Source organism: Passer domesticus, chromosome 3 (assembly GCF_036417665.1).
Source record: "Passer domesticus isolate bPasDom1 chromosome 3, bPasDom1.hap1, whole genome shotgun sequence".
In the NCBI taxonomy this organism is placed as follows: Eukaryota; Metazoa; Chordata; class Aves; order Passeriformes; family Passeridae; genus Passer; species Passer domesticus.
In genome coordinates, this window is record NC_087476.1 from 29,064,604 (window position 1) to 29,085,883 (window position 21,280).

At 35.8% G+C, this 21,280-nt stretch overlaps 1 protein-coding gene and 1 long non-coding RNA gene across 12 annotated transcripts in view; one reads left to right on the plus strand and one right to left on the minus strand.

Annotated features, from left to right (window-relative positions):
- The window catches only part of ADGRB3 (adhesion G protein-coupled receptor B3), a 445,229-nt gene that overhangs the window by 306,182 nt on the left and 117,767 nt on the right, over positions 1-21,280 (plus strand). The window lies entirely within an intron of this gene.
- Positions 1-21,280, minus strand: part of LOC135296231 (uncharacterized) — a 36,729-nt gene that overhangs the window by 2,136 nt on the left and 13,313 nt on the right. The window contains exons 5-7 of one of the 3 annotated variants that reach the window (XR_010358298.1): positions 18,863-18,957; positions 4,252-4,275; positions 3,134-3,916 (exon numbers count right to left, since the gene is read on the minus strand). This is a non-coding gene — a long non-coding RNA (uncharacterized LOC135296231). Of the gene's footprint in view, positions 1-3,133; positions 3,917-4,251; positions 4,276-10,348; positions 10,606-18,862; positions 18,958-21,280 lie in introns of those variants that run through there. The other 2 variants (XR_010358299.1, XR_010358300.1) reach the window with 2 other exon arrangements.

Sequence of the window (21,280 nt, forward strand, 5' to 3'; positions counted from 1 at the left end):
GGTATTTATAAAAAAGAAGGTAAATTCAGAAAATTCCATAATATATTACCATTGGTACCTATAACTGTGATTTTATGGGATGGTAACAATTGTTTCTCCAAATGTGCATGAAAACAAGCTTCAATTCAGGTGGTGCAACTAGAATGGAAGACATATTGTTAAATGAGATGCATGCGCAGGAAAGGGTAAATAAGGAAGCTAAGACAAGTAAGGTACAAGCAGCATCTAAAAGAGATCAGAGTTCAGCTGGTTCACTGAAGAGTCTTCAAACTAAAAGATGATAGAACAAACTTAGGACAAACTTACCACATTTTGTATACTTTCCAGTGATGAAAGCATCCCTTGAATGGACATTGCCTGGTACGTTTTTTTATTGTAGGGACTGTTTTACTGTTCTTAGAAAACATGGGATCTCAAAAAGGCAGATGCAACTATGAATCAAGTATGAATACTGTGCTTAAATAAATTTAAATATCTCCCATCACCAAGAGTAGTAAAGTAAAAGAGGAGTAACCTGTCTGATATTAAGTAATGCAAGAAATAATAAATAAATAAATTTTTTAAAAGGCAAATGCTGCATTACAGCAAACTGTAGTTCCTGCTGGATCCCTAGAAAAGTTCTTTCTAAAATGTCAGCTCAGAGTCTGTGTGTGTGGTCTTGTATTTTCAAGATTCCTTAAAGATTCCTTAAATCTTGTTCCAGGCAGTCTGTTGTCTGAGCTTTCACACTTTTTGTCACACTTTTTGGCATTTGGGCATACACAGCTAAATCAGAAGATATAACTGTGTATGCTCAAATGCTGCTGGACAATAAGTGATCCTTCTTCTCTTGCCATTTTGATGGCTAAGACAAAGCAAGCAGTGACATTTCTTCCAGCTGTTCTGCCCCATTCTCAGAAGGAAATATAACATAACTGCAAAAAAAAAAATTAATCAAGGTTCATCCATCCAAATGATGAGCCTCCTCTCATCTGCATTTTCTGCAGGATTATACTGTGTGACTGACTCAGAAGTATGCATTACATTCAGCCAGCTACTTAGAATCATCTCTCTCCCCTGCAAGTACTACTAATAATCTGAAAATTACTCTGTGGATAATACTAGGAGAAAGTTTTGAAACATCTTCCTTTCTCATGTTGGTATCTATTTTAACACTCAAAATCTTGTTGGAGGCAAAAGGGAACAAACATATGTAAAAGGGGTTAATCTAATTGAAATTTCTACAGGCTTATCAAAAGACAAAAAATCTGTCATTAGTTCAGCTACAATGCTATTAACAATCACAGACCAAATTAATGCAGAAAAACTTCATTAGTAATACAGACAAAATTGTTATACAAAAATTCATACTATCTGCACCTTTCCTCTGGTATTGTACTCCCTGTACAATATTCCTGTGTCCTAAGCTGATGCTTTCTGTATTCCTCAGGCAGAGCAGGGGGAAGGGTTACAGTGAGATATCAGCATTCTGGGCATCAACAGGAGAAGTGCAATGTGCAGGGAGGAAGCTGCTGCTTCCTTGATGTTGAGTATGCTTGGTGTTATTTTTATACGTGTCTTAACACAGTCTGCTCACATGCCTTTTTTTTCTTGGGTTCCCAATCAATCAGTTACCTCTGCAACCTCCACTGCTGGATTTACTTGATTTCAAAGCCACTAGCATGTAGTGAGCACTAATTGACTGTGGTTTGTTGTGATTGTGTTTTCTGGTTATATTAACTGCAGTTTGTATTTGTTGGGAACTCTGGAACTATCTTGTGTCTCCACAGGAAGTTCAGTTCACGCACAAAATAATTACTTGCATTTGCTGTAAACTAAGTAAAAGCAAATTTAGGCTGCTATAAAATTTCTTTGACAACTGAAAGAAGTCAGTACAGGGAGACCTGTCCTGGGTCCTCACACTGTCAGGTTAACACAAACCTTGTGGCCTTAAATAATAATGGCATATTTACTGAAAAAATAGGATCACTACAAAACTTTGCCTTCCGTACTTCAGTCTGACACACCACAGCTAAGGTCACCAGGTTGATATTGCTTGTTTGCTCTGCCTGACACACTAAATGACAGCACTTTTTTTTTGAGAGCTCTCTTAACTTTGTAAAAGATGTGATAACTGATATTATGCTGTCACTAAGTTCCATAAATGTATCTGCTTCATAAATATAAAAAAAAAATGGATGCTTTATAAAAGTGCTTTATAAAATCCACATCATAAAGACCAGTAAGCTGTCACTTTATTAAAGAAAAAAAACACTAAAGGTAAAAGAAAAATTGACACATTACTGGCCTGTAAGTGTAGAGATGTTTCTATCCATCTTATTCAGTCAGTTTAATGGTACTATCTAAAAGGAAAACAACTTTCATGAACTCTGAAAACAACCATGTTTTCTCATCTGACACTCCTAAGTATCATTTATGATCTGGTGCTTCACAGGACATGACTCTTCACTGCTTTTTTTGAATCACATGCACTATCTAGTGGATGTTTGGATTCTTAAAATAAAAATTGTGAACTGCAAAAATGAAAGAGGAAGCTAAATGTCCACATATACCATCTCATTCTTGTCCATCATGCATCTCTAAAATTTTATTATATTGGCTTTATTTTAACTGCTAGATACAGATTGGTCAAAAGCAGTAATTCAAGAACATATATTATTTCTGAGGGTTTTTTATTAATACTGGAGTTCATATTCATCTTTCTTGTATCTCTTAATTCTCTTGTAATTATTGTAGTATAGTTGCAAGTGGCAATAGCTAGGAACCTAATGTATGAGTACAAGAGACAATTGCCATCTTTTCTCAAGTCTGTGGCTTTAGGATTATAAACAGATATGGTTCCATGTAAATTTTAAATAAACAAAAATACTCTAGTTTTAACTTTCAGCTGAAAAAGCCCAATTATCTTTCAGAAGTAAATATTTTCCATGACACTTTTATAATGATTGAAGGAAGCCCATTGGTGAAAATTATTGAAATTGAGGAATTGCAACCAAATGTACAAGGAGAAAAGAAGACAATTATCTGAATATCTTCTTGTAGTAGAAGAAGCCCTAAGAATATTAATTTCTTCCTAATATACACTTTCTTCCTCAAAGTCAGTCACACTGTGTCTAGCAGCCCTCTTTCTGGCTATAAGTGGTTGAGTTGCATGGGAAGTTTACTTAGAGCCTTTGTGTTTCTACTCAGTCAGAATCCATTGGATCTGAATCAATCCTTTAATAAACAAACTCAGCATAAATTGAATGCATATATTGCCTCTTCCTTACAACATTCTTAGGAGTGTTCTCCTAGGAGGGTGTTTTAAAGTTTTGGAAAATTATTTTTCTTGCTTGTTCTACATGCTTAACACTTCCAGCTATCAAATGTGTAATAATGAAGCCTCCCAACAGAGCAGTGGACGTTTTGAGCATCTCAATATGATTAAAAGAAGTAGATTTATATCTTATAAAAAAGTAAAATCTTGCATACAGAAAGAAAAAAAATTAATTTGTTTCTTTTAAATCCATATCAGTGTAAGAAAATCACAGAATAATTTTTCTCTGTTTCAAGAGATAGTCTTCCCAAAAAAAAAAAAAATATTACTTTGTCATAAAGCATTTTTTGTGCTGCTGAAGATAAATTTAATGCCTTTCTTCCCAAAACTGTTTGAAGACATTATTATATCCCATTTGCTTCTGACCACTGTTCTGAAAATATTTTGAAAGAGACGGGGAACACACAAACACCTTCAGAATGGATTTGCTTTCACTGATAAGAAGAGTGGAACATTTTTAGGTAAATAGCAGTTGGTGTAATGCACACAGACAGGTTTGAGTTTTTACTGATGACTGACTTCTGTGCTAAATGAAAATATCTGGAGCATCCAAAGCATTTAGACATTATCTTCACTGTAGTAACTGTGATGTGTAGGACACTAGAAATAAAAAAGAGTAAAAGATAAGACCCAAAAGTAAAATGCTATCTAAATGTAAAGAGGTGAGATTTCCTCTGTAAAAAGACTTAAAATATTCTGAGTTTCCTTTACAGGACATAGGAAACTGTAGCACATGTAGACAATCATACACATTTGCTGTATGAAGATACAGAAACTGGGAAGACATTTATATTAAAACCAACTAAAAGACATGGACTTTTCCTTAAATCTGAATAGGTTAGGCTACTTGAACTGCAAATTAAATTATAGGAAAGTTTAAAATTTATATTATTTTTTTAGATATAGAACAGCATATATTTAATAATGATACATACCTGAAAAGTGAAGGTAAAGTTGTCCTAGGGAAAAAAGAATAGCAGTGAAGAACTACCCAAAAAAAAAAATCCAATTACAAATATTACATTAAAAAGGTAGCAAAACACCAGTGGTATCAGTAATTTTTTTAGTATGTTGGGTGCCTAAGCAGTAAGATGCAAGAATTTAATTGCAACTTTCTTTATAATAAATATGTAAGGAATTTTATGAGTGAATAATAATTGTAATGTAATAGTGGGGTTCCCTCTTACCTTAAAATATAACATAGAGTGGGTTAAGTTTGATTCAAAATGTACCATAGGGTCTCTATGAAATGAGCTTTAATGCCTGAATGGTAAGAATATGACATTAAGGTTATGTTGTCAATTAACCAAATGAGATGGTGGCAGTGTCTCTGAAGCACTGTGAATAACTAGAAATACTGCAAAGGCAGAAAACACAATAATGGAAGATGAGTAGGCACTTAATGAAATTATCAGATAAGAGGTTTAAAATAAACAAAGCACTTTTTCACTTAGTATGTAATTAAATTGTGAAGCTGAATGTGCTGGATGTTCTAGAAGCCAAAAATCTAAATTAATTGCAAAACCTCCTAGGCATGTTCACTGATGTCAGGTCTATAAATGCTATTAAGTTCAGTGGATTCAAAAGGAACCTCCAGGTCATGAAGTCCCCAAGTCCCTGACATCTCAAAGGATGTCCACAGACATATCACCATAGGCTTGCCTTGTTTCTGTCTTCCACATCAGAAAGGATGCTGAGCTAAATTAGACCTTTTTCTACTCTACTGTGTAGAGTCATTTTATTACAAGTGTTGTAAAAGACTAATTTCAAGTGATACCTGTCTACAGTATTTGGTCATTTTTCTTTCACTTCAAAATTACTTTGTGATAATAACAAACAAATAAACAGACTCTAATGGCGGGCTCCCACTATGGTAATAGTGACACTTACTTTTAAAAAGCCGACTCTTTGATAATTTAATTGTTGAGAACAATGGTAGTTTTAATTTGGAAGGAAGGAAGCTAGTCAGCAATATTTTAACCACTTAGCCCTATCTGTACAACCAATTTAGCAAATGCCTCTTGCATTCTTGGTGATAGTGAAGCAGGTTTTGTTGTTAGGAGTCCTCATAGTTTTTCCAGACTTAAAAAAACTGAGTGAGGCAAGGGTTGTGCCCCATTATTGTCCATTCTTATAAGAAAAAAATTACTATCAAGCATAAAAAATACTTTCTTAACCCAAATGAACTATTTATGCTAATTGTACCTTCAGAGTTATGTTCACTGGTATGCTCTGGCTGTGCTGCATTGTCTCAGCAATGGAGAACATCTGTAAGCCCAGCTGCATTGTACAGTCAGATCTGTGCAAAGCAGGTGGAGTGAATCTCATGTGGTTTGCCCTGAGTAGCAACCATTTGCATTTTTAAAACGCTGAAGAGCAACTTCAGCTTTTCAAGTGTAGATACTGTGTTTGGCTCCAAACCACTGCAGTACTGAAGTACACTTATTTCCATGCCACATCCAGGCAAAGTTGTTTGCCTTATGCTCAGGGATGCATGGAAACCACTCTGTTTTTTAAGGGTATCCAATGACCTCAAGAAGAGATCGCTCTAAATTTTATCTCCCCAAAACATGTAACAGCAACTGGACTCCTGCTATTCATACCTATGCATTTCAGGAAGTGACACATTTTGGAGTTGCCCCCACAATGGACAGCATGGTATGAAGTAGCCTAAGAAATGCCTAACTAGCTCCTCTGCTTATGAGTGTAATCATTATAGGGGGAAAATAACTCTTGGGCACAATGACGTGGGCAGGTAAGACATTCTGCTGTTAAATTTGTCATCACAGTTCCACTAAATGCACACATCACTGGAATTGCCTCAACTGTAAATGTTGGGTTTTTTGCTGGAGAATATGGTGAATTCCCCTGAAATCATGTTAAACTTAGATGATGCTAGTTTAAATTGTCCCAAATTTATTGAAGGATAACCTAAAATCAAGACTAATCCTGCTGAATTCTGTCAATCTCTACAATACATCTCCTAGTAAAAATTTGTCAAAGTATCAATGCAGAAATTGATACAACATTTATGTAATTTTTTTAATAACTAGATTATTGAAGAAAATGAGGGGTTAACAAATATATTCATTTGTTGCTGCAGAACTGTTTATGGTGCTTTTCAGCAAAAAAGCATTTCCTTGCTGTTCAAAGTACAAGGAGCAGGCAGAATGCTTACAACACTTCTATTGTTGTGTTCTCCCTCAAACCGCATGTAGGTTACTAACTAAGTTAGTAATCAGTAGCTCTTGTAGAAGGAGATGACAAAGATCTTCCAGCTGTATAGGAGCAGAAAAATTATTTCAGACTGAAAATTTCTGTTAATTGATTCTTAGGTAGCCTTGCATACGGACATCAGAGAGATGAAATGTTTCATTTGGGTCACAGTGTGTTTATACTAGTAGATTAAGTGTGGTCTTAAAGGTAAGAAGGATACAGTAAACATATTCTGAGAACAGAAGAAAAAAGTCTGAATGCAAGAAAATTTACATAAAGTGCAGTAGCAGTGTCTATAATTAAAGATAGGTTATGTTCATAAAAGGCTCTCTTCCTGTTACAAAACAGATCACAGAAGGCCAAAATACTGCTTGTGTGTATCTGTACAAGTTTGCATTTTTAGATATAGATATCCTTAAACTGTGCTGTTTCCCTGTTGACAAAATTGAAATAGCTTGCTCTTTTTGATTTTATATGAAGGAACCCTTTGTGTCCTCTGTAGAGTGTACATCACTGTCAGAAAGTTGGATTCTGCTGTACTGAGTTTGAATTCTGCAAACTCACAGAGGTGAAAGAGCCTCTTTTTTAGTGGATGAAATTGCAGCCAGTCATGGTGAAATGATACCCAATTACAACTTACTGATAAATGCATCTTAATGTTCCATAGATGTATCACAAAATTGTTGTGTATCAGTGCTTGTCTATTTAGAAGTGTTGAACTGCAATGTCAAGCTATCAGGCCATGATTATTTAGTTATATTGTTTCACTCTGTTTCACACTATCTTTCTAGTGGAGGAAGAAAGCTCACAAGTCTCAACATGGTTTGAAACAACAACAAAAAATTCTGGAAATGGAGTACCATGAAGGGAAGCATGCTGCTGGGAAGTAACAAGTACCTTTGGATTTAAGTTAACCACACTTTGTGGGTGATCTAACCCAGCAATCTGCTTCCCAAAAGCTCTACATCACAATTACACAATGGGGAATTGAATTGGGACCATGAATATGTCTTGAGGATGGAGAAAGGGAAGAGAGCTAGTTATGTAAATGGTAAGGGCAAAAGGATGTGTTTGAAACTATAAACAACTCTTACTGAGCTGAATTAATGAAAGTGAGAAGATGATCTCAGTGTCAGTATTGGTACAGCTCTGTTTCATACCTATAATTAGAGATTCACAGGAGAATAGATTATAAACCTCCTTCCTTTAAGATGGGAAATTACCTGCCTCCTAACTTCTAGGTAAAAGTGCTGGTGAAACATGCCTATTCTGTTATATTGACTATTAATGTCTTTTGCTTCAGCCTGAGGCACTAAGGTTTTGCACCAAAATTCTCTTTCAGAAGAGTATGACACTCCATTGAGAAGTAGGGCATTCAGATTCCTCCAGAAATACAGAGGAAGGGGACCCAAGGCTTTCTGTGCCTTATGGCAGTGCTTTAACCCAGGGGATAGGAAAAAAGAGAACTACATCTCTTCAACTACAATTTTTGTGAGTTTTCTCTGCAATACTTCTTCCAGACACATCTGCCCAGCAAATTCAACCTGCATTTGCAAATAGTTTCAGGATATTTTCACAGGCACTACAACATAAAAAGAAAGGGAAAAAAGTTCATATTAATCTAAGTTCATATCTCCAAGCATCATTAATCACAACCTATCTCTCTAATTGTTTCACAAAACTGTGCAGATAGTACAGTAGTGGCCACATGAGAAAAGTCTACTTCAAGTTAATTGGGTGTTTGCATAGCATTTGGTGGTCTAAGACTTTTACTTTATTAGGTATAATTTTGATCAGCTCACTATTAAGAAAGTATACTTTAGCTGGAGATGATTCAGGAAACTTCAATATAGTTAATACAAAGATATAAGGACTTGTAATAAAAGGTGGTGAACAGCATATGAACTTCTCATTTTTTTCGAAATACTCTCAGTTTTATATTTTTACTTTGATCACCTGTTTCTGTTCCTCACTTACAACCCTGTTTTATATAAATCAATGTGCATCTTTAGTGGGAACCTAGCTTACATTGGAGAGACACTGTACATTATAGTTCTATAGAATCTATCCTTAAGAGCAGTTCTAATTTTCCTTTGTTATGTTACTTTAAAATTGCTTCTATTTCACCATAAACATTCCCTGTGACCATTTCTTTCCTTCTGCTAGTGCTGAGCTTGTCCAATGACTCCATCACCTCTAAGCTATTGATCTGTCTGACATCTGACTCAACCTGCTTGCAGTTATCTGGAGTGCTCCAAAGATAGATCAAAGAGATTCATTACCTACTTCTCTGACACAAAATGTCTAGAAGAATAACACTTTTCTCAGTCAACAAGCAATTCTTGGAGATTTTTTTTAATAATCATTTTTTTAAATTAAAATACATTTATTCACTTAAGTAGCAAAATGGTGGCAAAATGCATACAGAAAATGACTTATGTAAATAGAATCCTCCTTGATTAGGCCATGGCTCAATAGGATCTCCTGTGTGCTTCTGTAGCCACGTTTGATACTTAAAATGAGGTTGAGTTACCTTTAAACAAAAGCTAGCTGGAGTCTTAATAAAAAAGAAATATATATATATATATATATGTATATTACCAAAAGAACGTATTTTAAAAATTAACTCTTATTTTTATGTGTGCTAAACTGTTCATACTTCAGCACATGTTTTCATTATACCAACATGTATAAATGGGTGTTTATAGACACAAATGGAAAAGTTGCTGCTGACTGCTGTTCAGTCTTGTTCAGCTCTTCTTGCCTTGTATTACAATACATTTGTAAGTTCAGTTTACAACAACTTTGAGATAGGCAGAATTTGTTTTGCATTTCAGAAGTTTAAGTCAAAAGAATTCTTGAAAACCCATAGTGTAGCTATGTACTAAAAATGAGAAAAATTAAATTATTCTTAGTTTATTCCTTCAGAATTTTGTTTAGAAAATACTAGACAAATGGGTAGAAACACAAAAGTAGTAATCAGCATCTCCAACACAGTGAAGTACAAGTTTCAGGTCACTCAAAAGCCAACAGAAATGCACTTTGTAAAGAAGGCCTGAGTACCTAATTTGTTGTAGGGCTAATCGGGTGGTCAAAGATCTGATTGTGGTATATTGATGTTACTATCACTGACTTCAGAGAGGTCAGGCCTGCGTTTTGTCTTCGTAGTCAAACTCCCTGTACTTTTAAAATTTATTGAAATTATACTGTAACTTTGACAAAACTGTATCTATATCTTTACTTCTATTGTATTATTATTGTTCTATTGTATTAGTACTGGATTTGTAGTACATGTTGTGCTTCTTAGAAAGATCTTAGGCATCTTAAGCACATAGAAATAGCATGCATTATAAAGAAAGCAAGGGTGTTTTTGTATGGGACCTAAGGGGAAACAACTCAGGGGGAAAAGGTGAGTCATCAGTATTTAGGTCAGTAGAAATAAAAGCACAACTCACAGTGGCAGACAGACAGGACAAAAGGAACAGAGAGGGTGGGTGAGGCTGAAAGCAGATTCAGAGAAAGACAATAGGCTGGACTGGCTCCAGGCACAGCATGGAAAACAACAAACATAATGCTGACAAGATACACTGCAATGTGTGCTAGAGGCAAGGCTGAGAACCTGTCTCTGTGGGAGAAGTGTCTTATACTGTAATTAACTGGAAAGTATTCAGGAAAAGAAAATATTCAAACAAAGTGTGAACTTCTGTGGAAAACAGACTCTGCTGGCTAGACACCTAAATTAACATGTTGTAAGCAAAGTTAAAACTGTATCAATTGAATTACTTTAAGACATTGAACCATTGATAGTGGGTTTTTTTCTCTCTTACACTGTAAGATTTTGGAAGAACTATTTTTCTTGTTCAAGCACCAGGAGTTTCTTTGGTAATATATTCAAGAGATGCTCCAAGTATGTACTTTTATTCTTTGTATAGGTTGTACAAAGGGTCACAGACAGGAGAAAAGCTTTGAAATTAAGGTGACTCAAAGTACATGAAGAGACATTTCCAGATTGGTGGGGTAGAAGTGAAGGCTTCAGCAGCTTCTTAGAGAGGAGATATGTAGAAAGGACAGGCCTGGAAAAGAAGTGTTAATCGAATGAATGGCAGAGGGAGAGAAAACAAGTGCAAGTTAGCCATTGTTGGTAAAAACTGGAATTAGAGATATTCAGTTAGCAAGTGGAATTAGAAAAAGAAGAAAAACAGAATACAGTTATAAACTTTGGCCTAATCTTAAGCCTTTTCCATTTTGAAAGTGTAACATACACATAAGGGAAATCTAGTGGTTTTTGTCTTAAAGGTAGCTTTGTTAGTGAACTATACAGTTTTCCAAAAGTGAAAAGTTCATTGTGCCTATCAGGTTCTTCATTAATATACTCCAGTGCTTTTCTGAATCTGTTTTCTCCAGCAACATGAAAACTGCAGCCAGCATTACCATTCCAGTTTTGGTCTTTCTCTTTGGTGTTCTTCAGTATCTCAGGAATTCACTATTGAATGCAGTGAATACTTGTTCATGGTGTTTTATTCTTGTCTCTGCTTCCTCTGAAGCTTGTACTTTTGCAGGTGATATGGATAGATTGCACTGGTAGCAGAGTTGCCAAGCAAAGAGGTCAGTTGGCTGGGAACACACTTTAGATTCCCAGTAATACTCAATGATGCTGGGAAAATGACTTCTCTTTCCTGTACCAAAGCTTTATCATCTCTGACATAAAAATAATGTTGATCTCACTTGCAAAATTATTTTCTAATACACAGTTGTACACCTCTCTAGTTTTCCCTCATTTTTAGTGACTTTGGTGATGTGTTCATTCATTTTAATAGAAATGTATTGAATTAGTTACAAACTAGCTCCCCTTAGTGATCAGTTTCTTCAGGTCGATTTTGTTCTCTGGCCTACTTTACCTGCTTTGTCCCTGTTATTTTTTCCAAATATTTCTCTCACAACAAGTGAAGGGAAAAGAAACTTAGATTAAAAAGTTGCAAAGTCAGTGTGACCTGAATGAATATGATGTTCAGAGCTACTCATATGCAGATATGGAAGAAGAGAGGAGAGCTTTCAAAATTTTCATAATTGATGGGGCAAAGAAAACAGGAACTCCAAAGAAACTGCCTAAAGAACAGTTAGGTGCTGAGGCTCAAAAGAGATGAAAAAGCTGTAGATATTGACCTTCTTTTTGAGATCCTCAAGAAAGATCAATAATACTGAGATCACAGAGTGGAAGGAAAGAAAACCTCAGAAAGCTATAATCAGAATCACATGATAGATCATAAAGAACCTGTAAAAGAAATGTTCCGAGCAGTGTGAGGACTGAAATTGAAATTTAAAAATCATCAAGGAATATATGTTGTAAAACCTAGTCAGGGAACAGGTAGGATGATAATTGGGTTTGCATAAGAAGAGATTAGAGGTTATGAGGTCAAATATGTATGGTTTCCAAAACTAGGGAAATAGTGACAGTTTAACACAGAGGGAAGAACATGGAGTGGAGGATAAAAAAGTAGGCTGATCTGCTGATTTTATATATAATACAAATTATGATAAATGAACACACCTATAAGGAAAACTGAGCTATCAGCTGTATTCACAGATGCCCACATGGTTTTTGTGTCCATCTGAAATGTTTACTCCTTCCTTTGTATTATGGATGTTGCTTATCTCAAACAGCTTCACCGTGTCTTTGGTTTTGCCAAGAAGAAACTCTTAGACTTGCTTTTTTTTAAAAGATTGAAAGTCTTCCATAAAAAAAGTGGAGCACTTCAGTGCCTCAGGATGTCTCTACACCATATTCACTGATTTGAAATTATTGCAGCAGTTCACTTTTTGTAAAACATGTCTTTCTTTTAAATGGTAGGGATTCTCAGCTTGCAAATGAGAAAATAATTTAAAATTATTAGTGTGCTTCATGTTTTTAGGAGACCTTCATTCTTCCAAATTAGAGTTTCAATTTCTGAAGCGCTCCAATAACTTTAAATTGCTGTGTACTCTAGATCCAAATCCTAAACTTTCCAAAGTGAAGACCTTTTAAAACTGCTGAAATAATTGTGAATTACATTACAGATACATGACTAGAATTGAAATTTAGTTTCATTTTAAATCCTTCATTTTAAAAGAATCCTGATCTGAACAAACTGCATAAATATAAACTCATATGTTCAGTATCTGCTGCTCTTGAATTTTTCACAGTCATGGTAAAACCATTCTGTTTAATTATTCTGAATGTCAAAGAATTTTTGAGAAAAGCTGAGTTCTTTAATATCTCTTTGAAAGGGACACTTTCTTCATTTTCTATCACACAATATGTATAGACCTCAGACTACCTGCAGGTTATTAAGTTTTTCTATATATGGCCCACCAAAACTCATCTGTAGTTACCATTGACAGAACCATGTGATGATCTCTTGTGGTAGGCTGAGAAAGCCAGAGGCAGAAGCTGATCAGCATTTGGAGAGCTAGGTCTTTCCCCGGTTCTTCCTTTTATCTTGCACAACAGCAAGAATGTATATTGAAGCTTTTCTTTTAAGGCTTTGCAACGCAAGGTTTAGTCATGTATATGCATGATTTTTGCTGTCCACCTATCCTGAGTTATGAAGGACTACTACACAGTGTACCAGTGTATATACATAAAACAAATATAAAGTCAGAGAAGACAGTTTCTCCACTATTCAGATACAATCTGCTGGATGCTCAGCCCTTTTATGCTTTTTTTTTTTGTGTAAAACCATTGACCCAGAATTTTCTGGGCATTTGCAAAGTAGAGTGTGGAGCAACATTCCATGCAAACAAAAATTTATGCATAGCACTTCTATAAAGCCATATGAATGCTCAGAAATGTGAAGGAACAAGAGTGAAATCTGAATGCACACTTTGCTGAATTGATGTGTTGGCATATGAGTTTGTCATATATGCACATGACATTCCCCGTGAATGTGTCAAATTGACCAAAATTTCACTCAACTACAAGCACATTACCATTGTCACAGAAAAATGTGAACAAGTATGTGACCTTCTTTATATTTAAAATAAAAAACCAATGTATTCCTCCTTAGTCTGCTAAAGTGGTAGAAGGGATCTCAACACTTGACATTGATTTTTTAAAGAAGGGGCACACTTACTGGTACATTCTGTCTCACAGTGCTCCATTGATGCCAATCACCTTAATCAGCTGAATAAACTCAGTTCATGCCTGCTGTGCATATTTGAAGAGGTACAAACAAGCAAAGCAAAGCACACCAGTGAAACTGGCTCAGTATGTTACGAATAATATTGAAAAGGCATTAGGTTTAACAGCTAAGCAACTAGAACCAAAATTGAGGAGATGCAGGTATCCTCGTATTGAATTTTATTTGACTCTGCCTAAAAATGGATTTCTGTGTCTTCTCTTAACCTGAAGTAGTTGGAAGAGTGATTCTTTAATCTTCTGTTAAAGCCTATTTTACATCCCTATACACTCTCCATTGCCTTTAAAAGAATATGTTAACATAAACAGTAAAAGTTCAGACTTTTTATCTTAATAAGGGACACGAATGTAGTGAAATATTTTCATCTAGAGAATGGGGTAAAACCCCTTTCTCAGCTGTCTGCCCTCCTTTTCAAACCTAAATTCCATGTAGCTCTGAACTGCCTAAGACTGATTTAAGACTGTGGATGAGAAAACTCGGTGTAAAGATATTTGTTGTAATGCCAAAGATGGTACAGGATCCTGTTATCAATAAATTCCAAGAATATCCATGCATATGAATGTTTGTACAGTTTTCATGATAAGTTTATGGTCTAGGTTGGCTACATAGAACCAATACTTTTGCATGTACTCAGTGCCCAGTGACATTTCTTCACACCAAATGTGCCTCCAAAATGCTCACAGTTTATCCTGGAAGTGGAGATAGCTCTCTTTTTGCATGACATCTGTAAGCAGATAAAATTAATTAGTTCCCAACTTTCTTTGTTCCTCTTCTCTTTTCTGAATAGTCTAGCTTCAGTCAATAACCACATTATTCACTTTGTCTGTTGGCTTTAACCCAAAGTCTTACAGTTAAGGATCACATTATAGCTGTGGATTTGACCCAGAGAATCTTCCTTATGAGATCCCATTGCCATTGTTGTCACCAGGAAAAGAAGGGCAGTGCAGTGATGTATTTGTTTTAAACTCTCCTACTCCACTGACCTGCCTGTGGGAGTCCCCAGCCCAGCTGCAAGTTGGCTCTCTGCCACCATCAGCTCTGTTTGAACAGGAAAGTCTGCTTTTAACACAGAGAAAATCAATGCAGTGGGCAATGGGATGTGAGAAATTACATGCAAGCAGTATAGGTATTTTAGGATTTTTTTGTCTCTTTGTTTTCCAGACATTTTTCCCTATTCCCAGTTACAAAGAGAAGCATTAGGAACAGGAACAAAATTAATCAAATGCACAGCAGAAGAAACAGCTACTCACAATAAAAATATTTGCTCATAAGACATGTTGACAGAAGTTTTCATTTTGTAATATTGGTTAAATTCATTTTTCTATGCAAATTTATAGAGTTGAAGGAAAATCAATAATGTTATAACTAGAGAATTTTGGGCCAATTTTGGTTAATATGCAGGAATTTTAGGTCTTAAATACCCATGCTTCAGGAAAAGAAAGGAAAAGAATTCCTCTGTCATGCTGACAAAGAAGAAATCATATATTTAATATACCTAAAAATTTCTTGTCTAGAAATCCACATGGAGAACCTTACATATTCAGTAAGCCTTATGTGAGAATGACAAAAACTTGTTACATGAAAAATACATGTTGCATTTATTCATAGCAGACCGTCTGAACATACTATTCTTATTCTGACATGTGAGATGAGAACCTATAATCAGCTGACCTCCTTTCATCTAGAGATAAGAGATTACTTTTATGGATTTGTTTGGGGGCTTTTAGAAATTTATTTCACATGTAAAGAGATAGAAAGCTGAAAATGAAGACTGTGTAAATTTTATGCAAACTTTCAGTCTGCCTTACATTCCAGACCCTATTGACAGAAACATTGATTTTCAAATTTTAGACTAAAATTCCTCAAATTTTGGCTGGTTCAATTATTTTAACTATGAATTAATTGAAAAAGTAGGCTCTGCTTTTTGTTAAAACTAAGTGACTATGAGTAAGAAAAACTCAACAGTTCTGCCTTGTGTTTCATATTCAGATAAAACACCAAATCAGAAAACATTAACCTGGCTTCAGATTTTACTGCAACCTCTTCAAAGAGCTCTGCTGGAAATGATATTTTGGAGACACTCTTCATTGTATGTCCACTGGAATTGCATCTGAGTTTGATGCCATCTACTAATACTAATCTAATTCTTGTGTAAAAATCATTCTAAGAACACTGAATCTCTCCAAATAAGTTCTAAAACACATGACCCAAAAGAGTCTCTATCTCTATTTACATAAAATTAAAAGATACACTGAAAAATGTGCCAAAATAGTTCTTTAATTTAATTTCAGTTTCTTCAGTTCAAAACTGCCAGTGGCTATTCTGATTATTGTTATTGGGTGAGTATCATGTTGGATTGGAGCTCTAGAGCTACACACTTGCCACCACTTGGTGATATATAAAAAGAAACATGATTTTAGTGCTAAGATCTGATTCTTGGTCCTCACTGTTGCAGAATTCTTTATAGTGAGCCTACAATGACAGATTTAGACAAGAATTAGGATTTTAAATGGTGTCTACTTCCCCTAGCTATCATATATTTCTGAGGCATTAAATTGTACAAAATTTCTAAATGTCCAACCTTGTAATCAGCTTGTCATGCAGGCAACACAGATGAGAAGGAGTATTGAGGGCTAATTTTATAACATCAATCTGTCTGTCATCACCATACAAATGAAATTTAGGCCAACACTGACAGATCAGATTATTAAGGAGAACGAGGTACAGATTAAAAATCAGGGCCTTGAGGAGAGAAACCTGTGTGACACCTGCAGAGAAATTTTTGTGGAACTGATCAAGCCACAGGAGGTAAGACAATCTCATTTATATAGAATTAAGTAGAACCAAAAAATAACACTTCAAAGCACCTCTTAAAAAGAACTGGATATCTAGTTATGTCAAAGACAGCTATTACAGGTTGGAGGCTAACTAGAAAAATTCTTCTTAGATTCTCAAGGAATCACTGGTGTCTGTAATGATGAAAGCTTGGTAATGTATTGTGATCTGAAACTAAACTGATCCTAAAAGAACAAGTGCCTATCAGAAGGCAAATAGAACAACTATCAGTTCAAGAGAATTAGTAGGAAAAAAATGAGATTCTCAAATAAATGATCTCATTATAAGAGAAATAAAACTTAACATTAATTTTAGGGTCCTATACAATTTTTTACAGTGACTAACATGAGCATGAATAAGTTTTCCTGAAACAAAGTTAGGAAGGATATTAACAGATCACATAGAATCATAGAATCACTTAGATTGCAAAAGACCTCTAAGATCATTGGGTCCAATCATTAATGTAACACTAAACCATGTCCCTAAGTGCCACATCTATACATCTTTTAAATACCTCAGGGATACTGACTTAACCACTTCCCTTGGTAGCCCATGCCTATGGCTGGCAATCCTTTCTGTGAAGAATTTTTTCCTAGTATCCGATGGAAACTTCTCCTAATGCAATTGAGCCTGTTTCCTCTGGCCCTGTCACTTGTTACTTGGGGAAAGAGATGGGATGCCTCCTTTCAGGCAGTTGTGGAGAACAATAAGAACAATCATTCCCTAGTCCTGTTGGCCTCATGATTTCTGATCTATCAAATTGATAACTGTTTCTCTGAGAAGACCTGGCAGGGAATATTTCCTTGGGTTTGAAACACTGTTTAGTTTAACCATCAGTTTGAGTACAAGGTATAGGGAAAGTACGAAGAGTAATAAGGACATGATCACCTACTATTTTGAAGAGAAAAAGCACCAAATCCTAGCCAGAAAAATAGAGAGCATCTAAGAGCATGTTACTACTTTGTTACTAAGAAAATCAAAGCAATTTGTCACAGGTACTAGAAAGCCCTCCCAGATTACCTTCAAGTTTTTACATATAAGTGTATGCCCAAAAGTGAAAGCATTTTCCCATGCTGTAGTTGGTATAATGCCTGATAAATATCCGGTGGTTACACATTGATAATAGATAACAAAGAGCTGATCACTGAACCCCGGGAATGTCTCAAGTCTGACTCCACATGGATGATTATAAGTTATATGTAGGGTGTTAAATCCATTAGAAGCATTCAAGTATAATACAAGTAATTACCAGACATGTTTCAGGAGTAGAAAACAAAATTTCATGGTGTGTAATATCAAATGTTGCAGTAAACTTACAGAGAAAGAAAGAAAAGAAAAACCCTTGGCACAGTTTGTCAGCAAACCATTTTTCATTTTTTATCTGCTAGGAGGAACTCCAAAGCAGACTTGAAATATTCTTCACCAGTTTTGTTCTAATTGAGCAAAACCAGAACAAGTGTCTCATACGTGAGAATTTAGGCAAAAGTTAGAAAAATTGAAATTCATTTGTCAAACAAGCAGAAAAAACCCAAAACCACACACACACAAACCCCTACACCACACCCAAAAACAACAGGAGAAAACAAAACAAAAAATAGGACCAAACCCAAATCAACAGAGAAGGGGGGGGAACTGTCACCTCATCATAAGCAATGCAGGGGTCAGAGAGGTGACTACATCAGACAGTATGGAATACTGAAGAAGGGTACCTGGAATATTTTTCTTTTCAGTATTGGGTACATGAGTAGAAATAGACATGGAGAATCAGACATCGCAATGAAGCTTAATTCAATACTTTACAGTTGTATATGACATTACATGTTTATGGACAATTGTCAAGTTGCTTTCATCAAGGAGGATCAATGAGGCACACATCTATTATATTACGGATTTTTATGATGGCCTTTTATATGATGAACTCTGTGATGGCCTTCAAGAGTATTTGCTTTTGAAGCTATAATTCTATCCTCATTTTCCTTCTGAATGCCTGGAGCTTCCTTCTCAAAGAAAAGTTTCAACCACAACCACATTTACTGTTGTTGAAGTTGAATCATTCTGAAAAAAAAATTAGCTTTTATAGGAGTAGAGGAATCAAATTACATAAATTCTGTTCCTGTAGCCAAATTGATTACCAAGAAAACAGAACGAGGGGAAAATTCTGGATTCTGGGCACGTTAGCATCCTGTTCGCATCCTGGGTGTCCTCTACATCAGCACTTCTGATATAGCCCTGAAAGCAGGCCACAGTCCAAGATTATTTTACATTGCAAGAATGGGGAATACCTGCATTTCTACAGACAGACATAATCTACTTTACTTACTGGTTCCATAATTCTTGTGTTCTGTCTGTCGTTCATTTCAGCCTGAAATGTGCCTGGGGCTCTACTTGCAGCCTGGTGCTGCAAGTCTCACCATCCTAGAGGGTGAAATACAGGTAACTCAGTTTCCTCACAGAGCAAAATGATGAGAAATTTCTCTCCCCTCCATAATAAACATTGATGTTTTAAAACTTTTTTTTTCCCTTGTACTAATGCCAATGCAAGTATTTCAGGGCACATCCCTTACACCCACCAAAGTTATGACTTCCTATACCTGATTTTCCTCCTGTGCTAAGTAGATCAGCACAAAATAAATACATAGTGCCTACTCAGTAGTCCTGGATCATCCAGGGCCCATCTCAACCAAAAAGCCTTAGGTCTGCCACAGCAAACTGAGGTTGCTGAGTGTTCTCAAATCATTCTCAACAGGCTAAGCCAGGAATGCCTAGTATCTACACTGCACCCCACCATGTTTTAGAAGGGAGAAAAGAGAAGTTTTCTGATGTTCATCTCACCTGTATTAAGAAAGTAGTTATTTTTTTATTAATGCTGAAACTGTCTGCAGGATTCATTGTATATAGGATCCTGATAGAGCCCTGTGTTTTATGGACCTGCCTTAAACCAGAGTTCAGGATAGATGTGTAGAATATGAGTGATAGAGAAAATTCTTCTTAAATGAAGAAAAATAAATCTTACTAGTACAAATTAAACTTTTTCAATTACACCGGTGTAAGCTTACAGAATAGGATGCATTGGGAAATGATCATTGTGCTGTTAGTATGCAAATCTGTAAGGATTTTTTTTTAAACAGCCTTGAGTGACAGCATCCTATCCTGCTGCCTGGCCAAGATTTCAAAGAAAGTATGAAGAAATCACACAGAACTTGAATGTTTCCTGTGGTATAGAAAAGGGAAAAAAAAAAAAAAAAAGCTGTGATTAGTATAATTAATTAATGGACATTTTTAATCCATTCTTGCAATACCACAGGAAGAGACATCTCAAGGTTCTTCCTTGTTCAATGTATTGTATTAATCTGCGTAACATTGGTCACTGTGCTGGATAATACAGTTTTTGCTAAAGCTGATTAATAAGGATCCCAGTCTCTTCAGAAAGGTGGTGAAGCTTTTTTATTGCCCTCAATGGATTAAGACAAAAAATGAGAAAAAATTCATATTCTTATTATACATGTTTCTTGTCTACATGTACTTGGATTATGGCACAGCACCTTGACCTCATGGGTAGGTCCATGAGGGAAGGTGGGGCTGGCAGCAAAACCACTCATGAGAGGTGCAGGTTCAGCCATGACCCACTCACCACCAGACAGCTTGCAGGGGTGTGACAGGTCTGAGATCAAGCTGGGAAGTCAGGTCAGCAAGGCGAGGTCAGGACTGGCATGGTGCAAGGCCAAGCCCATCATAACAACAGCATAGCATAGACATGAACCAAGGGCAGGGGCCTGGGCTTCAGCACAGGGGAAGCGTGTCCTGGGAGGTCCTGCTTTTCACACCTTCTGTCTTATGGCAGAGGTGTTTTTGCAGCAGTCAGAAAGAAACACAGCTCTGGCAGAACAGAAGTGACCTTGAGCACAGGAAGCCAAGCCTCTGGGAAGTGTTGGGAGGAAAAAGGTCACAGAGGAAGTTTGTAGAAAAACACAGTTATAAATCCATCAGAATAACCAAAGCCTGTTGGCAAAATTAGGGCTCTGACATTTGTTAAGAAAATACAACTTTATAGAAGTGTCCTTTCCCATTGCCAGTCACTTTAGCTTTGATTTTTTAACTGTTTATATGTAATATACTACAGTATTAGCATATGTCTTCTTTGGTCCACAAAGTTTCTATTTAACACAAAAGGAGCTGCTTGCAGAGGTCAGTGAATGAAGAAAAAACCAAAAAAGTTTTTTCAGAATTATAAAATGTGCAATATAGAGCCTTATCTACCTTCCCAGAGGTGATATGGCTTGTCAACTCTAAATAACTGCACAGAGAACATTGTTCCTTACAGGAGGTCATTGTGTAAGAAAATTAGGCTTTTGGTCACTGACCTACTTCATGATTCAGTTTCACAGACTGAGTTTATGTTTGTGGCAGAAAGAACTTTGCTAATACTGTTTGGTATTAGTCCATTTTACAAATCTCATTGTTTTTCAATATGATTAATACAATGCTTAACAAGGGAAATTCTCCACAGAAAATCAATTTTCTGCAATATTATTTTGTTCCTGTATAGAACATTAAAAACTGAAAAAATACTTCTTATTATCATTGATTTGACTATGGTATGCTTTATAACTTGGATTTCTCAGTGTGTCAGCTAATTAGCTTCACAAATTACTAAAAAATTTCAGGTGTTTCCAATTGATTGTTACGAGTGTATAAAATAGTTTCTGCGTCATCTAAAAATGAAATATGACCTTTTAAA